The sequence below is a fragment of the Siniperca chuatsi genome, linkage group LG5, assembly GCF_020085105.1.
Source record: "Siniperca chuatsi isolate FFG_IHB_CAS linkage group LG5, ASM2008510v1, whole genome shotgun sequence".
In the NCBI taxonomy this organism is placed as follows: Eukaryota; Metazoa; Chordata; class Actinopteri; order Centrarchiformes; family Sinipercidae; genus Siniperca; species Siniperca chuatsi.
In genome coordinates, this window is record NC_058046.1 from 19,982,857 (window position 1) to 19,993,525 (window position 10,669).

General features: G+C 36.6%; 1 long non-coding RNA gene across 1 annotated transcript; it reads right to left on the bottom strand.

Annotated features, from left to right (window-relative positions):
* Nucleotides 1-1,857: 1,857 nt before the first annotated feature.
* Nucleotides 1,858-6,613, bottom strand: LOC122875896. The gene is made up of 8 exons (XR_006377934.1): nt 6,477-6,613; nt 5,762-5,833; nt 5,135-5,209; nt 4,775-4,819; nt 4,297-4,370; nt 3,341-3,415; nt 3,085-3,159; nt 1,858-2,943 (listed from the first exon to the last, which is right to left on the bottom strand). It is a non-coding gene; the product is annotated as an uncharacterized LOC122875896 (long non-coding RNA).
* Nucleotides 6,614-10,669: the final 4,056 nt, after the last annotated feature.

The following is a 10,669-nucleotide window of genomic DNA, read 5'->3' on the forward strand; positions in this document are numbered from 1 at the left end:
TGACTGTATCTTTTTCTATCACTGTTTCAGTTTGTGTACCATGTGTGTCTGCCCTCTATTGTTAATGCTCTGTGTAAAATTCAAGGAAAGATTAGCATTGTTTCTAAACCTCATCAACACCCCGTTCCCTTGTTTGATGGTAATTGACACGTGTTGTTCCGATCCTCCAGTCTGCGACTCCATACATAACCTTGATTAATGACGGACAAAGACAGAGTGCCATTACATGCCTATTGACTCTAAATCTCCAACATCAGGCAGGCTTCAGCATCCCCAGTTAAAACTCATTTACAGTAATTAGCACTGATGGAAGGGCAGACGGCAGAGAGGAACAAAACAGTGAGTGGTTTCAAGGACATGCAGTGACATTTTGATTATTTCCTTTTTGTATTTTGTTCTTGAAAAATAGTGATGGGTTTCTGGGAATGCTTGGAGTGCTGGGAAGTTTAAACATTTGTCCTAATGGATTTTGTGGTTAGATAGAGGAAAGAGGCGCAAAATGCTACTTTGTGTGTATGTGTAAGTGATGTGTGTATGTCTGCATGTATTGCCATCTCTATTTCTTACAAGTATTCCTTGCAGACACAAGTCAACTATTGAGATTTCCAAGACTTAGGCACCATGGGAAATGTAGTGAACCCTGAGGAATTAAAAACATAATAATAACCATCAATCACAGGTGGTAGGCCATCGTTGTGCTCAACACATGTTCCAGCAGAAATGCATCACATGTGCATTTTGTACTGAAATGTACTGGGTTTAAAGTAGAACTGGAGCAAATGTACAACAAGCTTTTTCTCAGGCCAAAGCTCACTTGAGCAGGTTAGAACAGCTTCATTGAACTCCGGTACTGAGCAGCCTGAGACAGCTGGTCTTTGCTAAGTAAACCCCACAGCTGGTCGCATTAAGTCAGCATTCACACTAAATGCTTAATGCTGTACTTTGAGGGTTTCACTGCTACAGTGTTGTTGGGAGCAGCTGCGCTTATACTGTAAACATTCTTCATCTGCTCAGTTATAAAACATCTTATAACCTTCAGTACAACTCACTCATCTTAACAGGTCATGATAATGTAGCTTTTCACTTGCTGATACTGACATAACATGGCTGTCCATCTTCTTTGTACAGCAGTTTAAAAGAGCCGTCAATAACCAAATGATTACCGACAGTGAGGTCTTAAAGGAAAATACCTGTCAAGAATAGTTTTTACCTGTAATAATACCAGTACTTAATTAATAATAAAGTAATCTCACCCTAAACATTTTTTATACAAACTCCTTAGTTTGAATGCTTTCTTTTCTTTTTACCCAAAATTCCCAACCTATGAAGAAAATACATTTGTACTTAATGACTTTTGTTTATGATGTTTGTTTTACTTAGACTGAAGCAATAAAAAATAAAATACTAAAGTAAACAATGTATAAATATCCCACTGGTTTGGACCAAGTAAATACACTCTTAGGGGAAATAATGCCCTAAACATTACACAGTAGTGGAAACCATTTTTGGTACAAAATGGAAAACTGCAACATCTACATTACTTTCATTTTGAGTGACATCTGTATCTGTTTGCTACTGTAGGTTCACTAGATCACACCTGTAGTTTTTAGTATCCAACCTTCTTTTAGCATTCAAGGGGAAGTTTTCATCTGTCTTTGTGTGTCAAAACACACACACACAAACACACACAGATTAGCATATTAGCATTGTAAATCATATGTGTGAAGTCATAATAGCATAAATCAGTGACTAAAGATGATTATAATTAAATCCTGTGAAAGACCAATGACTACTTTCTAACAACCTCTCTCTTTCTCTCTCTCTCTCTCTCTCTCTCTCACTCACACACACTCTCACACACACACACTCTCACACACACACACACACACACACACACACATTCCTGTATATGCACCGAAGTGAGGTCCAAATAAATTCACATAGGAGGTGAGGACCACCCTTTCTGCTATACTTAGAGACAAATGAATGCTGCATTTCAGCACTAGGTGGCTCCCTGACTCCAGTTTCCACCTCAGCTTCTTTAAACAGACAAATAATTTTTTAAAGCATTTTACCACTGGAGCGAGGACCTTTTCATGGGGGCGCTATTGGGTTCGTTTCAGAATAGATTAGTTTTTCGTATATAGAATGGCCCTTCTGTCTTTAGCTTGCTACCATTTTATGTTTTAGTACAGACAAATAATGTAATACTAAATCAGTCTTGAAGTGTTCTAAAATTAATGTTGTGACCATTGATTAGACTGCTGTACAAAAATACACATGTACTTTTAAAATACAATTACTGCTTTACCAAAGTGAACCAAACTTTAGCAATAAACATCAGTATCATACAACTTCCAATAAAGCTGCAATGAATGCCATCTCCAGTGTACAAAACTAGATTTATTTGATTTGTTAACTGAGACACAACTCAGGATGTGCACAAACCAACAATGGTGGAAGACGTTTTACTTAAGAAAAAGTACTAACAGCACACTTTGAAAATACTCCACTACAAGTCCTGTATTCAAAACCTTAAGTAAAGATAAAAAAATGGAAATACTCAATTAAAGTGCAAGTACAGTACTTGAGCATATGTGCAGTTACATTCCACCACTGTTAACCAAACGGCACCAAAACTAACAATGTTCAAACATGCCAACGACATTAAAAGTAGAACATTGAATTACAATGCAAAATGACGTCTTCAGACCTGAAGTTTCCGTGACGCTGATCTTCGATTAAGAGTCACAATTGTGTTATACACAAAGTTTTTAACATCCTTCCAGGATCTTTGTTCCAAGGTTTTGTCTTGTGTTATGCATTTGACGCAGTCCTCTTTACCTGGAAATCGCCGCTCTGCCATAAACTTTCCCAACTGTTTGTAGACAGCAATCCTCTCTGCTTCACTCCATGGCCTCTTCAGCTGTACTTTGGGTCCTTCTACAGATGACAAAGAAGAAAATGTAGATTCTTTAACATCCAGTGCATAGACCACAGTGTAGATTTCTTGACTTGGCTCATGCATAGCTGGCACACAGTCACAGAAAGCACCTACTTTTTGCCCAATTTTAAAGAACTTACCTCTTTCTTTCACCGCCGCCTTCTTTTTTCTTCTTTTCTTCTGTCTTTTAGCCAGGTTTAGTCCTGGGCTTTGATCTACAACAGTAACAGACAAACATTAGTTCCTGTTAGTCAGTGAAACCTCAAACCTATATGTGTCTTTTATACGTGCTGAAGTAGGAAAAACAACCAGTAAGATCTTTTAACAAAAGGCAGAAGTTTGTGTACAGTTTGACACAATACAATAAACTGTCCTAATGAAAGCCATTTAACTCACCATCCATATCTGAAGTCCCATCCCCACTGCAGTGCTCAAGAGTCTTTTGGGGGGAGAGGTGGTCAGCCTCTCCATCTGATAAACAAGTGACACCTCATAAAATGCAGTGTAAGGAATACATATTGAAAGCATGCAACTGTATCTGCACAGAGGGCTACAATTACTGATACATGAGTTTACATGGGAGGGTTTGCATTAATGTCACTTTTTCAGGTTATACCAGCCCCTTACCACCACTCAGTAACCAAACAAACCTGCAGCTAAAATGAATGTGAAGCGCTATTTAAATATTTTGTTGATTTATGTTTAAAGAGCAATAAAATAATTCAGTAACACATTTGACAAGAGAATTCATTCATAGCCTGTTGATAAGTAAAAAAGTATAGTAAGTTCATGCTCTGTAATGTTAAAATATGTAATGAGGTTAAGATCATACATTCATGAGTAATAGTTCATAATTTACTAAAGCCATAAAATTGGGTAACAGTTAAAATCTAAATAAAATGCTAAAAAAAAACTGGATTATATTACATTGTTTAGGCTTACTTCATTCTTTGTTGTTTAAGATGTAAAAGTGTTGATCTGTGATCTACAAGTTGGTCTTAATATAAAATCCTGAGATTGTTTATTTCTGTCTCCACCCACATACCTGGGGAAGTTGCAGTTTTTTCCCCTCATTAGAGTAAAGGTCTTGAGGAAATATCACTACCACTCGTGATTATTTCTTGAAATTTTCAACACGCATATCTCAACTGTTTTATGTCTGTGTATGTACACATTTAACTCTGGAAGGCAGACTGTCTAATATACTATTAATCACAATTCCTGCCATCAAAATATCAAGGGAAGTGATAATGAATGCTGTCAACCCTGTGCACAGCTGGCACACAGTCACAGAAAGCACCTACTTTTTGCTTTGAAGTTTATGCATTTTTGCCCAATTTTAAAGAACTTACCTCTTTCTTTCACCACCGCCTTCTTTTTCTTCTTTTCTTCTGTCTTTTAGCCAGGTTTGGTCCTGGGCTTTCATCTACAACAGTAACAGACAAACATTAGTTCCTGTTAGTCAGTGAAACCTCAGGTATAATGGTTATGAAGGTTCATGTGTATTCAAGCGCTGACATTCAAATCTGACCACGAAGACCTGACAGCTAGCTGCTAACTCTTACATTTTCTGAGATCAAAACTGCAAGTTTACAAACATTACAAAAATAGTTCTTGTTCACAAATGTATCACCGAGGGCCAATAATTAAACTGCCACAAAAAAAGAACACTAAATATGTACTGTGATGGATTACCCATCTCAAAAGAGCTACAAATTGCACTGAAACTACTACTGATGAATTATTAAAATATGAAAAACAACCAGTAGGGGATTTTTTTTTTTTTTTGGCAAAAGGAAATAGTATAATAATAAAAGCGATTTAACTCACCATCTATATCTGAACTCCAATCCACACGGGGTTCAGAACCTCCATCTGAAAAACAAGAAGTCAAAAGACTGACAAAAGTGACACCTCATACTATGCAGTGTAGCATAGGTAAATGAAAGCACAAAGCCGCCTGTGCTTAGTAGTGTAATAACTATTTATTTAGCAGTTCAGTTCTCTCTTTTTTTGGATGGAATATTTACCATTTTGATAAGTTTGGCATTAATGGAGCCTATTATTTTGAGATACTGGGGAAAGGTATTGATTCTTTTTTTAAGACATAAAAAAGGTTCCAAGGATAACCTTTTAATACCATTAAATATCCTTCCTAACCCAATAATTATTATACAGTCCCTAACTTACCCTCTATATCTGAGTCCCGATCCTCACTGCCCTGGTCATGTCTGTTTTTCGGGGAGAAGAGGTCAGAACCTCCATCTGAAAAACAAGAGCAAACAGAAAGTGACACCTCATACTATGCAGTGCAGGAAAGGAAGACATACTGAAAGCATGCAACTGTATCTGCAAATTGATAGCAGAGGGTTTACATGAGTTTATATACACTAATGCAATCTAATACAACTGTTCTGCCATAAAGACACCATGAAGACTTTTATAAATCCTGCAGTGTTCAGTTTTTTTGTTGACACTGTCACAGAGGAGTTCATTCAGTTCTGTGTTTTATCATTGAGGTCATGATGATGATGATGATGGTGATGTACTGCATTAGATTCAGAGGTGTTTCTAATATGCTAATGAGTTATAACCCAAAGATATTCAGTTTACAATTGTATATAAAAAAAAGAGCATCCAATCATCACATTTAAGTAGCTGGAATCAGCAAATGTGTAAAGCATTTGTGCTTTAAGAATCACTAAAAGATTAAATTCTATCAAAATGGCTGCAGATTAAATGTTGAATCGACTAATAATTGCAGCTATAATATTGACAGGTTTAACAGGGATAGCATCCTAATTCTTAAATACGCACCTTCAACCACCTCTCTGTCGCGTTTCCTTTCCCTCTGTGGGACAGTCACAGAAGTCGATGTTTGACTTTCAGCTGTAAAGATAACAATGACCAAATATTAGTGCTCAGTGGTCAAAATATTCTTTGCTCATGCAAGCATTCACTTTCCTTTAATTTCCTTATTTTCTTTTTGTTCAGCATATTTCACCTTGTTTACTAGATTCAGAAACATTTTCTAAAAATATCCTACTTCAGTTGGCAGTATGAGGTGTAACAGTAACACTAACGCTAATTTTGCAAAAAGGTATGACTGTACATCTCTGGTTTGCCTAGAAGTGTATTTCTATGAGATTGATATTGTCCAGCTGTAGTAGATTGTACAGATAAAAAGTAAATGGCTTTCTGCATGGAACTTTGGTATTGTGCTTGAAATCTCCTTTATTTCTCAGTTGTTCCAAAAGAACCTTTCTGTCTTTTGATCCTGATGGAAAGCTGAAGGCATATGCTACATCCTTGATCTCCATATGCTTTCTCTGCAAATGTCTCGCCATCTTTAAGTTTGACTGGCCACAGTAGAGACAATAATGTCTTTTGTCCCATGCTCGTTTGCTATCTTCCTTTTTGTACAAGTTTTTATGGTCACAGTTGATTTTGTTTTGTTCGTCTTTTGTTTTTGTTTTCACATAAGTTGTGAGGTTCTTGTGTTCTTGAATGGTGCACTTGCCTCTTTGCTGACCTTCATCTTCACTGTCTGGACCTTTGAGCTCTTCATCACTGGACAGTTTCTCACATGATGAAGCTATGTCTCGGCTTTTCAAATCTTCCTCATCACGGGATGATGGTGTAATCTGAGTTGGCTTGTAGTCAGTGTCCGATCCCCGTATGGCTAGATAATTCGGATCCAGAGGAATCACTCTCTGGATCCTCACGGATATAGTCCAACTGTAAGCAAAAAGCATAATCATCATCAGAAAAAGTTGTGTGAAAGTAAAATAGCATGAGCGGTTTCAGACAATTTCCAGTCATCACATCCACAATCATGTACAACTTTAAAGAGTCACTTTACCTTTATAGATGGACTCTCCCTCTCACTCGTTCTGAGTGAAGTCAATTGTAATAGTGTATTGTAACAAAACAGTGTGATACTTTTTTGACCCAGTTTGGTTACGTGGACATTCCGGTCAACCATGTTGTTGCATATGAGTGGTGATAAAGGAGGAGAAATCATAATTCAGGGTGCTATGATTAGATAAAACAATTTGTGCATATTAATTCATAATTTCCATACTTTTACATTCATAATTTCCATTTGACTTATTAATACACCAAAATACGCAAACTGACAAAGCATGGCATGTTTACTTCTACAATTCAATAAGACAAATTAGCCTTTTGTCTTGATAATGTTTGTTTATAATATATACAGTAGAAAGCAGTACTGATACTGAGTGGATTATCCTGTTAAAGAAAGTGAGTTTAATTGAATCTTGACTAACAGGGCACAAAATTAGCACCAGCCAAATGCTGGTAAAATATGCAAATGGCTTGTAGATTTTCCTAGCCATTTGGCCAGTAGACAAAAAAGTTAATTTGCACCCTGTTGACTAATAAATCTGTGCAGCTGACATCTTGAATCTACTTATTTTCCAGCAAGCCGTTTCTTCGTCACTGACTTTCTCTCCATTTAACCCACATTGTGACTGTCACACCTTAGAGAATCTCTCAGAGAGATGAAGTAATGCGTCAGCTCTACATGTATGCAATTAGACAAGACCCAGCAACAGACTGGCTACAGTCCTGCTGACACCTTGGCCTCGGCACAGTCAAAAAGTTGCAGATACTGCTCGGGACTCTACTTTAATGAAGAATTTGATTTAATCAGCTACTATCTGTGAGTACACAACGAGCAGACACTGATTAGAGTCCACTACAAAAGTTTCATGCTCAGTATAACAACAACATCCACTATAGACTACATAACTGTAGCTGACCTGACATGACATCAGTCTATTTAACTGGCAGCCTGAACTTCAGGAACAACATAAATCAGATTAAGTACTTTCTACAGAGAGTCACATTTCTAAAGAGAATCATGATGGATAAGAATTGATTCTTTTTGTCATCTCTAAACTTCTAAGGACTCCAGATGTGGAACCTTGTGTGTATTATATGTCCTCAGTTTACGTTATTAGTTTTATATTAGAATTCCTCCTTTAACATTGAATTACAACTACTGCCAACTATTCCAGGGAAGTGAAAAGTCTGTATCAGGATAGAGGAAAGATTCTGTAACATACCTGTGTTGGCATCACAGCCATCGCCTTTTGGACCTAACACCGAAGAGAAGATAGAAGATTATTTCCTGTTATCGTCTGAAACAGTTTCAACAAAAAATTCCAGTCACGTACAGCTGGACAGTGATGCTTTAGTGCTGCTTTCATTTCATTTCAAGTGATAAGACATTTCATATATTACTTATATAGTACATTTAAAAGGGCATTCATATATTTAATGTATAAATCACAATGTTAAAAACTGAATTGGGCACCCTGTCATAAGTACATGAAGTTACAGTCCACACACTGTAGTCTGTATATTTGCATTTAGTGAGTTTGGTCTGTATTAATAACATGCATTCCCAGACATCTCAAGTCTCCCACCAGGCAATGTGCTATTTGTGCTTCATTTCCAGATACTGATATATACACTCAGCAGCCACTGTATTACACCTGTACAGTCTAATGCAGTTTAGCACAACCATGCCATAAACTCTACCTTTACAAAGCTCATGTTAAGTTGTTCTTGTCATAGTCTGTCAATTCAATTCTTGTTTATCACTGAAGTCATAGTTAAAGGTGGTGTTGTATTGGACTGCATTATATTGCAAAGTGTTTCTGTTTTTGTCCTCCCTACTACAAGGGGGTAAGAATATTAAAAACCAGAAACATGTCCAGTACAACACCATCACTAACTATGCTCAGTGCTACAACATATAATTTAGTTAACACATTTTTTCTTAAAAAGAAACATATGTATACAGAAGCAACTTTATGGCAGCACAGTTGTATTGTATTATGTGTACCCAAAAAAAGTGTTGTGTTGTAGCTTTATTCAGTTACTTTGTGAAATCGATTGCAGGCTACAGCCAAACTTTAACTAATTTCAGAACAAACTGTAATCAGCATGAAGTATAACTGAAAGATCACATGTCCTTCTAGGTCAGGACTTTTTATTTTTATTTTATTTTTTTTTTTAAATGGTGGCAACTGTTGGTCATCTCTCTGTGCCAGGATGCCAGTTTCCCTTTAAAATATCCTGTCAACTGTGTTAACTGGGTGGACAGTCACAGAGGTGGGAGTGAGAGAGGCAATAGGAACGGTACAAAACAGTAGCTGATAAATTATGAATTATTCACGCAGCAAGCCATGAGTGCAGAGCTGTTTTGGGATCAAAATTAAAAGTACTGTTTTGCATCTATTTCAGTGACTTTTCTCAGGCTGATGGCATCTTTAAACTGCATTTCAACTCAAGTGTTTAGTTCACAGTTGAAGCTGAACTTTACTGCCACAATCGTTGCATTCTAACTCTTTTTCCACAGTTATCAATACACAGTGAAATGTCCCAAAATTTCACACACACATCATTAAAAATGATAGCATGTGATACTTAAGAATACAACATGAAACACCACAAAAACACTTATGAACCACAGGCATTTAAAGTTATTTCCACAAACTGAGAAAAATGGTACAGTCTATGTTTAAAAATGCTTAAAATGGTTATCTTTAAATGAAGGTTATAACTTACATTTGGCCACTTGCTATATTTTCAGAGAAGCTAGTGGAATCTTAATGCGTCTATCATTAGTGGCGCATTGCGAGTTAATTCGCTTGTTAGGAACTCCTACGGTCAGAATTAAGTTCACATATACAAAAATACACAATTTCTACCTAAAATGTACTATAACTTGGCTTTATTTGACAATTATTGTAGTGTAATAAGTTTCATCCTGGCAAAATAATATTGTACAGTTAGCTGACATGTGGAAGCAAAACTCAAGAGCAAGACATCATAAAATCTTACCTGCACTGAAGCTGTCTGGAAAAGCCTCCTTTCGCATCTGCTATGGTGAAGTTTGAGTCTCTCAATTCTTCTTCTAAATCTCTCCAGGGTCCTGCCGTGTTTGTCCAAAACTCCAGACTGCAGGTCGCTCTGAATTGAAAGGTGGGGAAGGGCACGTAACACGCTCTGTAGGCAGCAGAGCAAGTGCAGGTGAGGGGGAGCCCTCCCTTGATGGGCCATCAATTAAGCCTGAGCTGAAGGCTGCCAGTGCACCACAATATTCTCCACTTCTCAGCTCTGACACACAGGCCTGTATTACAGGCTAGAATGTTGAAAATAAAGCAATTACCACATTTATCAGTACAAGTACTACTACAGTACTACTACAGTGCTTAAAATTAAAAGTTTTTACTTAAGTAAAAATACAAAAGTATCAGAATTTATTTAAAGTACCAAAAGTAAAAGTACACCTTAAAAATAAAAGGAGTAAAATGGCCCATTTCAGAATAATCTATATTAAATTATTGGATTGTAATTATGCATTAATGTGTTCATCACTTTAATGTTGCTGGTAAAGGTGGAGCTCTTTTAGATTACATTATTTGCTGCTCTGAAGGATCAATAAATACTTATATTAACCGGTAATAATGCATCATAATTTATTTGTTGATTATATTTGGTATCATTAATCTGAATTTGCAAAGTAACAGGGTTATCAAAGAAAATTTAGTGGAGTAAAAACAATATTCCCCTCTGAAATGTAATGTAGTACATTAAAGTACAAATTGAAATACTCAATTAAAGTACCTCAAAATTGTACCTAGGTACAGTATTTGATTAAATGTAACTAGTTATTTGCCACCACAG